Source organism: Bombina bombina, chromosome 5 (assembly GCF_027579735.1).
Source record: "Bombina bombina isolate aBomBom1 chromosome 5, aBomBom1.pri, whole genome shotgun sequence".
Lineage (NCBI taxonomy): Eukaryota > Metazoa > Chordata > Amphibia > Anura > Bombinatoridae > Bombina > Bombina bombina.
The window spans coordinates 469,339,290-469,353,928 of record NC_069503.1 but is presented as its reverse complement, the minus strand read 5'-3'; positions in this window follow the sequence as shown (position 1 = coordinate 469,353,928).

Sequence of the window (14,639 nt, the reverse complement as noted above, 5' to 3'; positions counted from 1 at the left end):
ATCTGGTAAGCATAATTTATGTTTTCCATCTTAATATGGGAAGAGTCCACAGCTGCATTCCTTACTTGTTGGAAACATATACCCAAGCTCTAGAGTACACGGAATGCTAACGGGAGGGAGAAAAGAGAGACGGACCCTAATCTGAGGGCACCACAGCGTGCAAAACTTTTCTCCCGAAGGCTGCTTCAGCAGAAGCAAAAACATGAAACTTGTAAAATTTTGGAAAAAGTATGTAAGGGGAACCAGGAGCCGCCTTACAAATCTGATCCATAGATGCCTCATTTTTGAAGGCCCAAGAGAAAACCACTGCTCTCGTAGAATGAGTCATAATCCTCAGAGGAGGCTCATGTCCCACCGATTCTATGCTAAACGGATGACACTCCTCAGACAAAAAGATAAAGAAGTCGAAGAGGCCCTCTGACCCCTACGCTTCCCGGAAAGAGAACAAACAGAGAAAGAAGTTTGTCTAAATAGAACTTCAAGGCACAAACCACATCCAGAGATACATTGTAAACGTTCCTTTGACGAAGAAGGATTAGGACATAAGAAAGGAACCACAATCTCTTGATTGATGTTGCGAATTGACACAACCTTAGGAAGAAACCTAACTTGGTTTGTAGAACAGCCTTATCGGCATGAAAAGCCAGATAAGGAGGGATGCATTGCAAGGCAGAAATCACAGATACTCTGCGCGCAGAAGCAATAGCCAGTAGAAAAGGAACCTTCCAAGACAACAATTTAATGTCTACTTCATGCATAGGCCTCTAGTTATCAAGCTGTCAACCGCAAATACGCTGGAATTCTGCAGAGTATTTGTGGCAAGGCTGATACGCTGTAGTTATCAAGCCCTACAGCCCGGCAAAAGTAGAATTTAGTGACGTAACATACGATCCGCCGGACTCAGTCCGACACAGATCGATGGTTACTTCACTACAGATGTTCCGAATGCAAGTTCGGCACAATCTGACTACTTTTGCCAGTTATCAAAGAACAACCAGGTATGCTCGCCACTATTCCGGGCCAGCGTACCTGGTTTTCAATCCACCGCCCTGGAGGCGGCGGATCCCATAGGAATCAATGGGAGTCTGACAGCAGCGAGAGCTCATGTTCGCTGCTGCCCGATATCCCATTGATTTCTATGGGAAGTGTCTGCACCTAACACCCTAACATGTACACAGAGTCTAAAAACCCCTAATCTGTCCCCCCTACACCGCCGCCACCTACTTTATACTTATTAACCCCTAAACCGCCGCTCCCGGACCCCGCCGCAACTATATAAGTATATGAACCCCTAAACCGCCGCTCCCGGACCCTGCCGCCACCTACATTATACCTATTAACCCCTAATCTGCTGCCCCCTATACCGCCGCCACCTACATAAAGTTATTAACCCCTATCCTGCCGATCCCGGACCCCGCAGCAAATAAATTAATTGTTTAACCCCTAAACCGCCGCACCCGGAGCCCTCCGCCACCTACATTAAATTTATTAACCCCTATCCTGCCCCCCCTACACCGTCGCCACCTACAGTACATTGATTAACCCCTAATATACCCCCCTACACCGCCGCCAATATATTAAATGAATTAACCCCAAAACCTAAGTCTAACCCTAACACCCCCCCTAACTTAAATATAATTTAAATTAATCTAAATAAATATTCCTATAATTAAATAAATTAATCCTATTTAAAACTAAATACTTACCTATAAAATAAACCCTAAGATAGCTACAATATAATTAATAATTACATTGTAGCTATTTTAGGGTTTATTTTTATTTTACAGGCAACTTTGTATTTATTTTAACTAGGTACAATAGCTATTAAATAGTTAATAACTATTTAATAGCTACCTAGTTAAAATAATTACAAATTTACCTGTAAAATAAATCCTAACCTAAGTTACAAATACACCTAACACTACACTATCAATAAATTAATTAAATAAATTAACTGCAATGATCTAAATTAAAATACAATTAAATAAACTAAACTATATTACAAAAAAACAAACACTAAATTACAAAAAATAAAAAAAATATTACAAGAAGTTTAATCTAATTACACCTAATCTAAGTCCCCTAATAAAATAAAAAAGCCCCCCAAAATAATAAAATTCCCTACCCTAAACTAAATTACAAATAGCCCTTAAAAGGGCCTTTTGCGGGGCATTGCCCCAAAGTAATCAGCTCTTTTACCAGCCCTTAAAAGGGCTTTTTTCGGGGCATTGCCCCAAAGTAATCAGCTCTTTTACCTGTAAAAAAAATAAATACAATACCCCCCCCCAACATTACAACCCACCACTCACACACCCCTACTCTAAAAACCACCCGATCCCCCCTTAAAAAAACCTAACATTACTCCATTGAAGATCACCCTACCTTGAGCCGTCTTCACCCAGCCGGGCCGAACTCTTCATCCAATCCGGGCACAAGTGGTCCTCCAGCTGGGCAGAAGTCTTTATCCGATCGGGGCAGAAGAGGTCCTCCATCCAGCAGAAGTCTTCATCCAAGCGGCATCTTCTATCTTCATCCTTCCGGCGATGAGCGGCTCCATCTTGAAGACCTCCGGCGCGGTGCATCCTTCCAGCACGATGGACTAACAACGAATGACGGTTCCTTTAAATGACGTCATCCAAGAAAGCGTCCCTCGAATTCCGATTGGCTGATAGGATTCTATCAGCCAATCAGAATTAAGGTAGGAAAAATCCGATTGGATGTAATCAGCCAATCGGATTGAAGTTCAATCTGATTGGCTGATTGGATCAGCCAATAGAATGCGACAGAGGTCTTCAAGATGGAGCCGCTCATCGCCGGAAGGATGAAGATAGAAGATGCCGCTTGGATGAAGACTTCTGCTGGATGGAGGACCTCTTCTGCCCCGATTGGATAAAGACTTCTGCCCGGCTGGAGGACCACTTGTGCCCGGATTGGATGAAGAGTTCAGCCCGGCTGGGTGAAGACGGCTCAAGGTAGGGTGATCTTCAATGGGGTAGTGTTAGGTTTTTTTAAGGGTGGATCGGGTGGGTTTTAGAGTAGGGGTGTGTGGGTGGTTTGTAATGTTGGGGGGGTATTGTATTTATTTTTTTTACAGGTAAAAGAGCTGATTACTTTGGGGCAATGCCCCGCAAAAAGCCCTTTTAAGGGCTGTTAAAGAGCTGATTACTTTGGGGCAATGCCCCGCAAAAGGCCCTTTTAAGGGCTATTTGTAATTTAGTTTAGGGTAGGGAATTTTATTATTTTGGGGGGCTTTTTTATTTTATTAGGGGGCTTAGATTAGGTGTAATTAGATTAAACTTCTTGTAATATTTTTTTATTTTTTGTAATTTAGTGTTTGTTTTTTGTGTAATATAGTTTAGTTTATTTAATTGTATTTTAATTGAGATCATTGTAGGTAATTTATTTAATTAATTTATTGATAGTGTAGTGTTAGGTGTATTTGTAACTTAGGTTAGGATTTATTTTACAGGAAAATTTATAATTATTTTAACTAGGTAGCTATTAAATAGTTATTAACTATTTAATAGCTATTGTACCTAGTTAAAATAAATACAAAGTTGCCTGTAAAATAAAAATAAACCCTAAAATAGCTACAATGTAATTATTAATTATATTGTAGCTTTCTTAGGGTTTATTTTATAGGTAAGTATTTAGTTTTAAATAGGATTAATTTATTTAATTATAGGAATATTTATTTAGATTAATTTAAATTATATTTAAGTCAGGGGGGGTGTTAGGGTTAGACTTAGGTTTTGGGGTTAATTCATTTAATATATTGGCGGTGGTGTAGGGGGGTAGATTAGGGGTTAATCAAGGTACTGTAGGTGGCGGCGGTGTAGGGGGGGCAGGATAGGGGTTAATAAATGTAATGTAGGTGGTGGAGGGCTCTGGGTGTGGCGGTTTAGGGGTTAAACAATTAATTTATTTGCTGCGGGGTCCGGGATCGGCAGGATAGGGGTTAATAACTTTATGTAGGTGGCGGCGGTATAGGGGGCGGCATATTAGGGGTTAATAGGTATAATGTAGGTGGCGACGGGGTCCGGGAGCGGCGGTTTAGGGGTTCATATATTTATTATAGTTGAGGCGAGGTCCAGGAGCGGCGGTTTAGGGGGTAATAAGTTTACCTCGGTGCGGGGGGCTCCGGGAGCGGCGGTTTAGGGGGTAAAACTGTATAGTATAGTGTGGGTGCTTAGTGACAGGCTAGCAAGAAAGCTGCGAAGACGCCGATGAGCAGCGAGATCGATGACTGTCAGTTAACAACAGTCCACTGCTCATCGCTCCGTACTTGGTGCGCGGCTTCTTGACAGCTTTTTTGATAACTTTGGCGAACGTATTCAGGTCTGCGGCGGCGATGTTAGGTGAGCTTAGGCGAGCGTATTGGGGCCGTCGAATGCAGGTAAGTTAACGGCTTGATACATAGGGGCCATAGGCTCCAATGGAGCCCGTTTCAAAATCTTAAGGACAAGATTTAAACTCCAAGGAGGAGCCTTAGATCTAAACACAGGTCTGATCCCAGCAGAGCCTTAACAATTGGCTGCACATCTGGAAGCTCTGCAAACCTCTTGTGCAGTAACACAGACAGGTCCAAAAACTGTCCCTTCAGGGGACTTGCAGAAAACCCCTTCTCCAGTTCATCCTGGAGAACAGAATAAGTAGGTCCTCCACACCTTATGATAGATGCGACGAGCAACCAGCTTATGAGCTTGAATGAGAGTAAAAATAACTCTCTCAGAAAACCCTCTCTTGGCTAGGACTATGCGTTCAATCTCCCGCAGTCAGCCTCAGAGAATCTAGACATTGATGAACAAAGAGACCTTGGTCAGCAGATCCCTGCGACAAGGTAATTTCCGCGGAGGAGATGATGAGATCCCCACTAGATCCGTGAACCATATCCTTTGTGGCCAAGATGGAGCAGTCAGTATCACTAACGCCTACTTGACTTGTGCCCCTACATTAGGAAGTAGTGTTAATGGTCAGAAAGGATAAATTGGATTGAACCTCCAAGGCACCACTAATGCATCTGTTAGCTCTGCCTGAGGATCCCTGTACCTTGACCCCTATCTGCATAGCTCGATATTGAGACCCCAGTTGTCCAAACCCGGAATGTGGATCGCTGACAGCGAACAAATGCGGGTCTCCCCCACACCAGAATCCGAGATACTCCCCTGAAAACTAGGGAGCTTCTCGTTCCCCCCTGATGGTTGATGTAAGCCACCAAGGATATATTGTTTGATTGGAATCTGATTAACTGGGATGAACCCAGCAGAGGCCAAGCCTTCAGAGCATGGTATATAGCCCGAAGATCCAAAATGAGATCAAGAGGGAGCTTTACCTCCTAAGACCAAAGGCCCTGTGCCTTCCTGGCACCTCAAACAGCTCCCCATCCTGACAGACTCGCAACCGTAGTCACAATCACCCAGGATGGTCTTGAGACAGACGTCCCTCAGGACAAGTGATCCGGACAAAACCACCAAGAGAGCGATTCTCCTGATTGGTTGTCCAGAGAAATCTGTTGAGACAGATCCAAATGATTGCCGTTCCACTAGTTCAGCATGCGCAGTTGCAACAGTCTGAGGTGAAACCTGGCAAATGAAATTATGTCCAAGCTGGAAACCCTGAAACCAATCACCTCCATACACCGAGCCACAGATAGCCTTAAGGAGATCTGGAGGGCAAGACATGTTAAAGCTAGCTTGCAACATCTCTGGTCTGTTAGAAATATTCTCATGTCTATGGAAACTATTATAGTACCCAAGAATTCTATCCTGGTACTTGATACAAGAGAACTCTCTCTAGATTATCATCCATGGGAACGAAGAAGACAGAGGAGATATTCTGAATGGTCCCTCTTCAAAAAATGTATTTAGCTCAACCAAACAAAAGGGCAATAACTGGAAGTGCTGGTCCAGGAATGCAACCCTAGGAACTGGAAGTGGTCCTTGAGGATTGGTACGAGAAGGTAGTATCATTTAGATCTAACATGGTCATGAACTATACCCCTCTCAAACAAGGGGAAGAATGGTCCTTATTGTCTCCATCTTAAACAAGGGGACATTTAAAAACCTGCTTAATACTTTAGGTCCAGAATCGGACAGAAAATTCCCTCCTTCTTAGGGACCACAAAAAGGTTTCAGTAACCTCTCACTGCGGTAGGCACCGGGACAATAACTCCTAGAGGACAGATCCCGTACACACCCCAGAAAGGCTTCCCTCTTCTCTTTTCTGTCAGGAAGACAGAAGGAATCTGCCCTTGGGTGGCTGAGATTTAAAACCTATCTTGTAACCCCAAGCTATGACCTCCAGGACCCATGGATCCTGCACGTCCCTGAACCAAGCGACTGAAAAGAGTGACATACTGCCCCCTACATGAGGACTGGGGACCGCCCATTTATGTTGACGTAGACTCGGCGGACTTCTTGCTCTGCTTGGATTTATTCCAGGACTGAGCCGGGTTCCAAGAGCTCTTGGTTTGCTCTGGCTTAGCAAAGGACTGCTGACATGAGATAATTGAGTCCAGGCCTGGACCAGACAAAATTATTCCCTTAAAGGGAGGGAAGGAGTCTAGACTTAGAAGTCATATCTGCAGACCATGACTTCAGCCAGAGCCTGATGGGCCTGAACAGAAAAAGCTGAAGCCATAGCATTCAAGCAAATAAACTGCCTAATAGCAGCACAGATAAAAGAATTAACAACCCTCAAGGCGTAAATCTTTTCTGAGTACCGTCGAGGGGATCCTCTTCAAAAAATGTATTTAGCTCAACCAAACAAAAGGGCAATAACTGGAAGTGCTGGTCCAGGAATGCAACCCTAGGAACTGGAAGTGGTCCTTGAGGATTGGTACGAGAAGGTAGTATCATTTAGATCTAACATGGTCATGAACTATACCCCTCTCAAACAAGGGGAAGAATGGTCCTTATTGTCTCCATCTTAAACAAGGGGACATTTAAAAACCTGCTTAATACTTTAGGTCCAGAATCGGACAGAAAATTCCCTCCTTCTTAGGGACCACAAAAAGGTTTCAGTAACCTCTCACTGCGGTAGGCACCGGGACAATAACTCCTAGAGGACAGATCCCGTACACACCCCAGAAAGGCTTCCCTCTTCTCTTTTCTGTCAGGAAGACAGAAGGAATCTGCCCTTGGGTGGCTGAGATTTAAAACCTATCTTGTAACCCCAAGCTATGACCTCCAGGACCCATGGATCCTGCACGTCCCTGAACCAAGCGACTGAAAAGAGTGACATACTGCCCCCTACATGAGGACTGGGGACCGCCCATTTATGTTGACGTAGACTCGGCGGACTTCTTGCTCTGCTTGGATTTATTCCAGGACTGAGCCGGGTTCCAAGAGCTCTTGGTTTGCTCTGGCTTAGCAAAGGACTGCTGACATGAGATAATTGAGTCCAGGCCTGGACCAGACAAAATTATTCCCTTAAAGGGAGGGAAGGAGTCTAGACTTAGAAGTCATATCTGCAGACCATGACTTCAGCCAGAGCCTGATGGGCCTGAACAGAAAAAGCTGAAGCCATAGCATTCAAGCAAATAAACTGCCTAATAGCAGCACAGATAAAAGAATTAACAACCCTCAAGGCGTAAATCTTTTCTGAGTACCGTCGAGGGGATCCTCCACCCTGATTAAATCCTATAAGGAGTCACACCAGAAGGTAGTTTCTCTAGTTACCGCGGAAACAGCCTCCACCGGTTGAAACAAATATCCCGTATGTTGAAACATCTTTCTTAACAGAGTTTCCATCCTTTATCCATGGGCTCTTCAAACGAAGAACTATCCTCAAGCGAGATAGTAGTACATTTAGCAACGGTGAAGATAACGCCATCCCATTTAGGGACTGAACCTCCCAACTCCATTTAGAGGCCAGGACCGGGGACAATTTGTTAAAGGGAGAAGAGGGGGAAAAGTAATCCAATCCTATCCCATTCATTCTTAATAATGTTCGCCATCTAACAGGAGCAGGGAAGGATAAGGTACCACCCTGTCCTCAAACTCTATCCAATTTAGGAATTAAAGGTTCATCAGGCAATTTGGCCTTTGGAACCTCTGAATTCGCCAAAAACTTCCTTTATAAGAAAGCGCAAATTCCTAAACTAAAGTCTGGTTCCTCCGCAGCCGGAGGCTTAGAGGCCGCAGACTCCAACCCAGAATGTTCATACTCTGAAGTCTCAGAAAGAACTTCATCCTCAGATAACCCTCAGTTAAATCCAATAAATTATCTGATGTACTCTGGGAAGGAGTGCAATATGTAACCTCTTGCTTGCGCTTAGCAGGGCAAGGTAAAGCATTAAAGGCCGCAGCGCCATCTGAACTGCACAGTAACGTCTGGTGAAAAAAGGCCCCCTCTAGATGGAGGATCAGCAATGCTACGGGAAAACTGCATGTGTAGAGATATAAGAATGTAGTGTACGCACCTCACTGGACGACAACTCCTCAGAGGTGGACGGCTCTGTGGTATCAAACATTATCACATAATCAAGGCATATGGACATAATTGAGAGGGCGGACGTAAGGCCTCCTCACCATATAAACAGGAATTACTCATTAGGAATAGAGGGAGTGCCCTCTAAAGTAACAGAATCCTCCATCGCTAGTGCAATAACCAGAGAACTAGAGAAATAAAACATCTTATTTTATTAAAAAAACTGCACCCTTATACCCCAATGGCTGGGGCACTCACCACCTCCTATGACCCAGACAGTACAGAGTTTTATGACTCCTCTCTGATAGACAACTGGTCAGTAAAACGGGAATGAATCACATGGTGCACAATGCAGGACCGTCCCTGCTATGAGAAAGCGCGCCAAGCTGTAAGCTGCATGGCTCTCAAACTGAAAGTGAAACCTGTATATTCCATAACAGTCTATGAGCCCATAACATCTCACACATAAAATCAAATAAACATATAAGATTATTCTTCCCTGTTCAATAATCCCCCTAAGGAGATATTAACCCTTGATTCTATACAGATAAAAGGAGTCACACTGTGACCCTGTCTTCTTGCGTTATCATACATGTATAAAATATGAAACGATCTTACCAGAATCTATGCCGTGGAACAGGAACATGACCCTTTAAGTGTGACAGATAGTAGCATTGCTTCTGACATGGACTTGAATGAAGAAACCAGGCAGCCAAACTCGTCAACGCTGATTGCCTATGGAGCTGTTAATATGAGTCGGGATGGTTTCGCAGAAAGACTCTCCCTGCATCTCCGGACTCTAACTTTCATCCATGCTCTCACTGAGAGGCTGACAGGACTACTTAAAACTCCAGTCCCATCTCGCAGAGTACTACCCTCCATAAGAGACTACTCCAGTGGCCAGGTTCAGTATTTCCCACAAGTAAGGAATGCAGCTGTGGACTCTTCCCATATTAAGATGGAAACCCCTATATCCGCCATCAAACCCACATCGGAACTAATAATAAAAGTATTAACCCCTAAACTGACAACCCCTCTAATCCGCAATTCACCCATATTGCAATAAACCTAATAAAGTATATTAACCCCTAATCCGCCATTAACCCACATCGCAATAAACCTAATAAAGTATATGAACCCCTAATCCACCATTAACCCACATCGCAATAAACCTAATAAAGTATATTAACCCGTTTTAGTTCCGGGGGAGGAGTCAGATGGCAAGTCACACTGCGCCTGACCAGAGAGCATCCCAGTCCTGAGCCATTGGCGGAGGACATATCGACTTTGCGCAAGGCAGCCTGAGTGACCCAAGCAGATTAGGGCTTGAGCAAAGAGCCACCGGTTCTCCATAAGTGCTATTGGAACCGCGCTGTATGTAATGGAGAGCAGACCTCTCAGCACTGTGGTTATGGGGACTGCCCGGTAACAACTATCTCCAACTTCTCAATTCTTCCCCTTCCCACCGGTTCTGCACGAGGGGGTATAGTACACCGCACAGCTCAGAGAAGGCGTCTGGGTTAGTCACTACCTGGGGGATCATCCCTGCCAGGTCCGGCGCTGAAAGAAGTTCGAACCCTGTGTACAGGTTGACGGCGGCGCCTGCCGGAGGTTGTTCCCTGGCGTCTTGTTGGAGAATGAGTAAGAGAGCCTGTGAATTCCTTGCAGCAGCATTGCTCAGCCCATCATCTGCTAGAGCCCTCTATACACCGTTTGCACGTTTTGGTGTTCAAAAGCTGAGAGTGGCTCCTCCATCCCTCAGCTGCTAATCTTCAAGGAGCCCAGAGTCGCCTTTTAAGAAAGGAAGACCGCAGATTAACCCCCAGAATCTAAGTTAAATCATCACTGGGACACTGGATAGTATCATTACATCCAGCCTGAGGTTGCTAAAACTGTGAGTAATTAATAACATCTTTTTTCAACCACTACCTCAGCTACACACATGCTGGAATTGACCAAGTTTGTAAACTTTCAGGGTCCAGTGTGATTACAAGAGAATCATTAAGTCTTTTAAGCATATGGCTAAATTTTCAGGAACTGCATATAAACACATGCCTTATTATCTATGAACACTGCCACTGAGAAAGGGAATCAAGAAGAGGGAATTTTATGGGCATTTGAGTGGTGGTCCTTGGATTTTCACTGATTCCTATTTTATGTGACATCCTTACATACTACAGATAGTTTACCCTAACAGATCACTGTTACACAAGTGTCAAGAATTTACGAATCTGTAACAAAAACCCAGCCTAGAAAAATGTCCTCATATGCTCTTGGAAGATATACCAACTGTAAAGAATACTCTGTTTATTTCCTTAAATGCTGAACAATTATTCTGACAATCACTATTAACATGGAATAGTTTGAATGTTTTTGCAGCTTTTTAGCACAACCTCTTACAACTGATTGTACTGCTCCCTTTAATTGTCTAGGAGATAATCCATATCTCTCTACAGCTTCTTATGTACTGTTTTTTCACCCATTCTAACCACTTTATTTTCCAAAATGTATTTAATTAATAGCAGGTTTTAGGTGTAATTCAGCTACACAATTGGGCTGCTGAATCACAAACTACATTAGAGGAATTTGTAATTACCTTGAATATCAGAGACACATTGGCATCTATTTATCAAGCTGTCAACTTACCTGCATTCGACGGCACCAATACGCTCGCCTAAGATCGCCTAACATCGCTGCCGCGGACCTGAATACGTTCTCCAAAATTATCAAAAAAGCTGTCAAAAAGTATGGGGCAATAAGCAGCGGACTGTTGTTAACTAACAGTCATCGATCTCGCTGCTCTTCGGCTTTTTTACAGCTTTCTTGGTACCCTGTCACTAAACACCCACACTATACTATACTGTTTACCCCCTAAACCGCCGCTCCCGGAGCCCACCGCAACTCTAATAAATGTATTAACCCCTAAACCGCCGCTCCCGGAGCCCACTGCAATTCTAATAAATGTATTAACCCCTAAACCGCCGCTCACGGACCCCGCCGCCACCTACATTATATTTATTAACCCCTAATCTGCCCCCCCTACACCGCCGCCACCTACATTATATTTATTAACCCCTAATCTGCCCCCCCCTACACCGCCGCCACCTACATTATATTTATTAACCCCTAATCTGCCCCCCCTACACCGCCGCCACTATATTAAATTTATTAAACCCTAAACCTAAGTCTAACCCTAACACCCCCTAACTTAAATATAATTTAAATAATTCTAAATAAATATTCCTAGCATTAAATAAATTATTCCTATTTAAAACTAAATACTTACCTATAAAATAAACCCTAAGATAGCTACAATATAACTAATAGTTACATTGTATCTAGCTTAGGGTTTATTTTAATTTTACAGGCAACTTTGTTTTTATTTTAACTAGGTACAATAGTTACTATATAGTTATTAACTATTTAATAACTACCTAGCTAAAATAAATACAAATATACCTGTAAAATAATACCTAACCTAAGTTACAATTACACCTAACACTACACTATAATTAAATTAATTCCCTAAATTAACTACAATTAAATACAATTAAATAACATTATCTAAAGTACAACCCCCCCACTAAATTACAGAAAATAATAAAATAATTACAAGATTTTTAAACTAATTACAGCTACTCTAATCCCCCTATCAAAATAAAAAAGCCCCCCAAAATAGAAAAGCCCTACCCTACACTAAATTACAAATAGCCCTTAAAAAGGCCTTTTGCGGGGCATTGCCCCAAAGTAATCAGCTCTTTTACCTGTAAAAAAAAATTCAACCCCCCCAACATTAAAACCCACCACCCAACCAACCCTACTCTAAAACCCACCCAATCCCCCCTTAAAAAAACTAACACTAACCCCTTGAAGATCACCCTACCTTGAGACGTCTTCAGCCAACCGGGCCGAAGTCCTCAACGAAGCCGGGCGAAGTGGTCCTCCAGACGGGCAGAAGTCTTCATCCAGACGGCATCTTCTATCTTCACCCATCCGGCGCGGGTCCATCTTCAAGACATCCAACGCGGAGCATCCTCTTCATCCGGAGTCTTCTTCAACAATGATTGGTCCTTTAAGTGACGTCATCCAAGATGGCCTCCCTTCAATTCTGATTGGCTGATAGAATTCTATTAGCCAATCGGAATTAAGGAACAGCCAATAGAATGCGAGCTCAATCCTATTGGCTGATTGGATCAGCCAATAGGATTGAACTTTAATCCTATTGGCTGATTGCATCAACCAATAGGATTTTTCCTACCTTAATTCCGATTGGCTGATAAAATTCTATCAGCCAATCGGAATTGAAGGGACGCCATCTTGGATGACGTCACTTAAAGGACCCGTCATTGTTGAAGAAGACTCCGGATGAAGAGGATGCTCCGCGTCGGATGTCTTGAAGATGGACCCACTCTGCGCCGGATGGATGAAGATAGAAGATGCCGTCTGGATGAAGATTTCTGCCCATCTGGAGGACCTCTTCTGCCTGGCTTGGATGAAGACTAATGCCCGTCTGGAGGACCACTTTGCACGGCTTCGTTGAGGACTTCGGCCCGGTTGGGTGAAGACATCTCAAGGTAGGGTGATCTTCAAGGGGTTAGTGTTAGGTTTTTTTAAGGGGGGATTGGGTGGGTTTTAGAGTAGGGTTGGTTGGGTGGGTGGTGGGTTTTAATGTTTAATGCCTCGCAAACACTATAATAAATTTTATTAACCCCTAATCTGCCCTCCCTAACATCGCCGCCACCTACCTACAATTATTAACCCCTAATCTCCCGCCCGCAACGTCACCGCTACTATAATAAAGTTATTAACCCCTAAACCTAAGTCTAACCCTAACTCTAACACCCCCCTAACTTAAATATAATTTAAATTAAACGAAATAATATTCCTATAATTAAATAAATTATTTCTATTTAAAACTAAATACTTACCTATCAAATAAACCCTAATATAGCTACAATATAACTAATAGTTACATTGTAGCTATTTTAGGATTTATATTTATTTTACAGGCAACTTTGCATTTATTTTAACTAGGTACAATAGCTATTAAATAGTTAATAACTATTTAATAGCTACCTAGTTCAAATAATTACAAAATTACCTGTAAAATAAATCCTAACCTAAGTTACAAATACACCTAACACTACACTATCATTAAATTAATTAAATAAATTAACTACAATTAGCTAAACTAAAATACAATTAAATAAACTAATCTATAATACAAAAATCCCCCCACTAAATTACAAAAAAAAAATTACAAGAAGTTTAAACTAATTACACCTAATCTAAGCCCCCTAATAAAATAAAAAATCCCTCCAAAATAAAAAAATGCCCTACTCTATTCTAAATTACAAAAGTAATCAGCTCTTTTACCAGCCCTTAAAAGGGCTTATTGCTCGGCATTGCCCCAAAGTAATCAGCTCTTTTACCTGAAAATAAAAATACAATACCCCCCCAACATTAGAACCCACCACCCACATACCCCTACTCTAACCCACCCAAACCCCCCTTAAAAAAACCTATCGCTAACCCCCTGAAGATCATCCTACCTTGAGTTGTCTTCACCCAGCCAAGCTGAATTCTTCATCCAAGGTGCACAGAGGAGGTCCTTCATCCGGTAGAAGTCTTCATCCAGGCGGCATCTTCAATCTTCATCCATCCGGAGCGGAGCCATCTTCAAAGGAGCCGACGCGGAACCATCCTCTTCAACCGAAGACTTCCCGATGAATGAAGGTTCCTTTAAGGGACGTCATCCAAGATGGCGTCCCTTCTATTCCGATTGGCTGATAGGATTCTATCAGCCAATCGGAATTAAGGTAGGAAAAATCTGATTAGCTGATGCAATCAGCCAATCAGATTGAAGTTCAATCCGATTGGCTGATCCAATCAGCCAATCGTATTGAGCTTGCATTCTATTGGCTGATTGGAATAGCCAATAGAATGCGAGCTCAATACGATTGGATGATTGGATCAGCCAATCGGATTGAACTTCAATCTGATTGGCTGATTGCATCAGCCATTCAGATTTTTCCTACCTTAATTCCAATTGGCTGATAGAATCCTATCAGCCAATCGGAATTGAAGGGACGCCATCTTGGATGACGTCCCTTAAAGGAACCTTCATTCGTCGGGAAGTCGTCAGTTGAAGAGGATGGCTCCATGTCAGCTCCTTTGAAGATGGCTCTGCTCCGCTCTGGATGGATGAA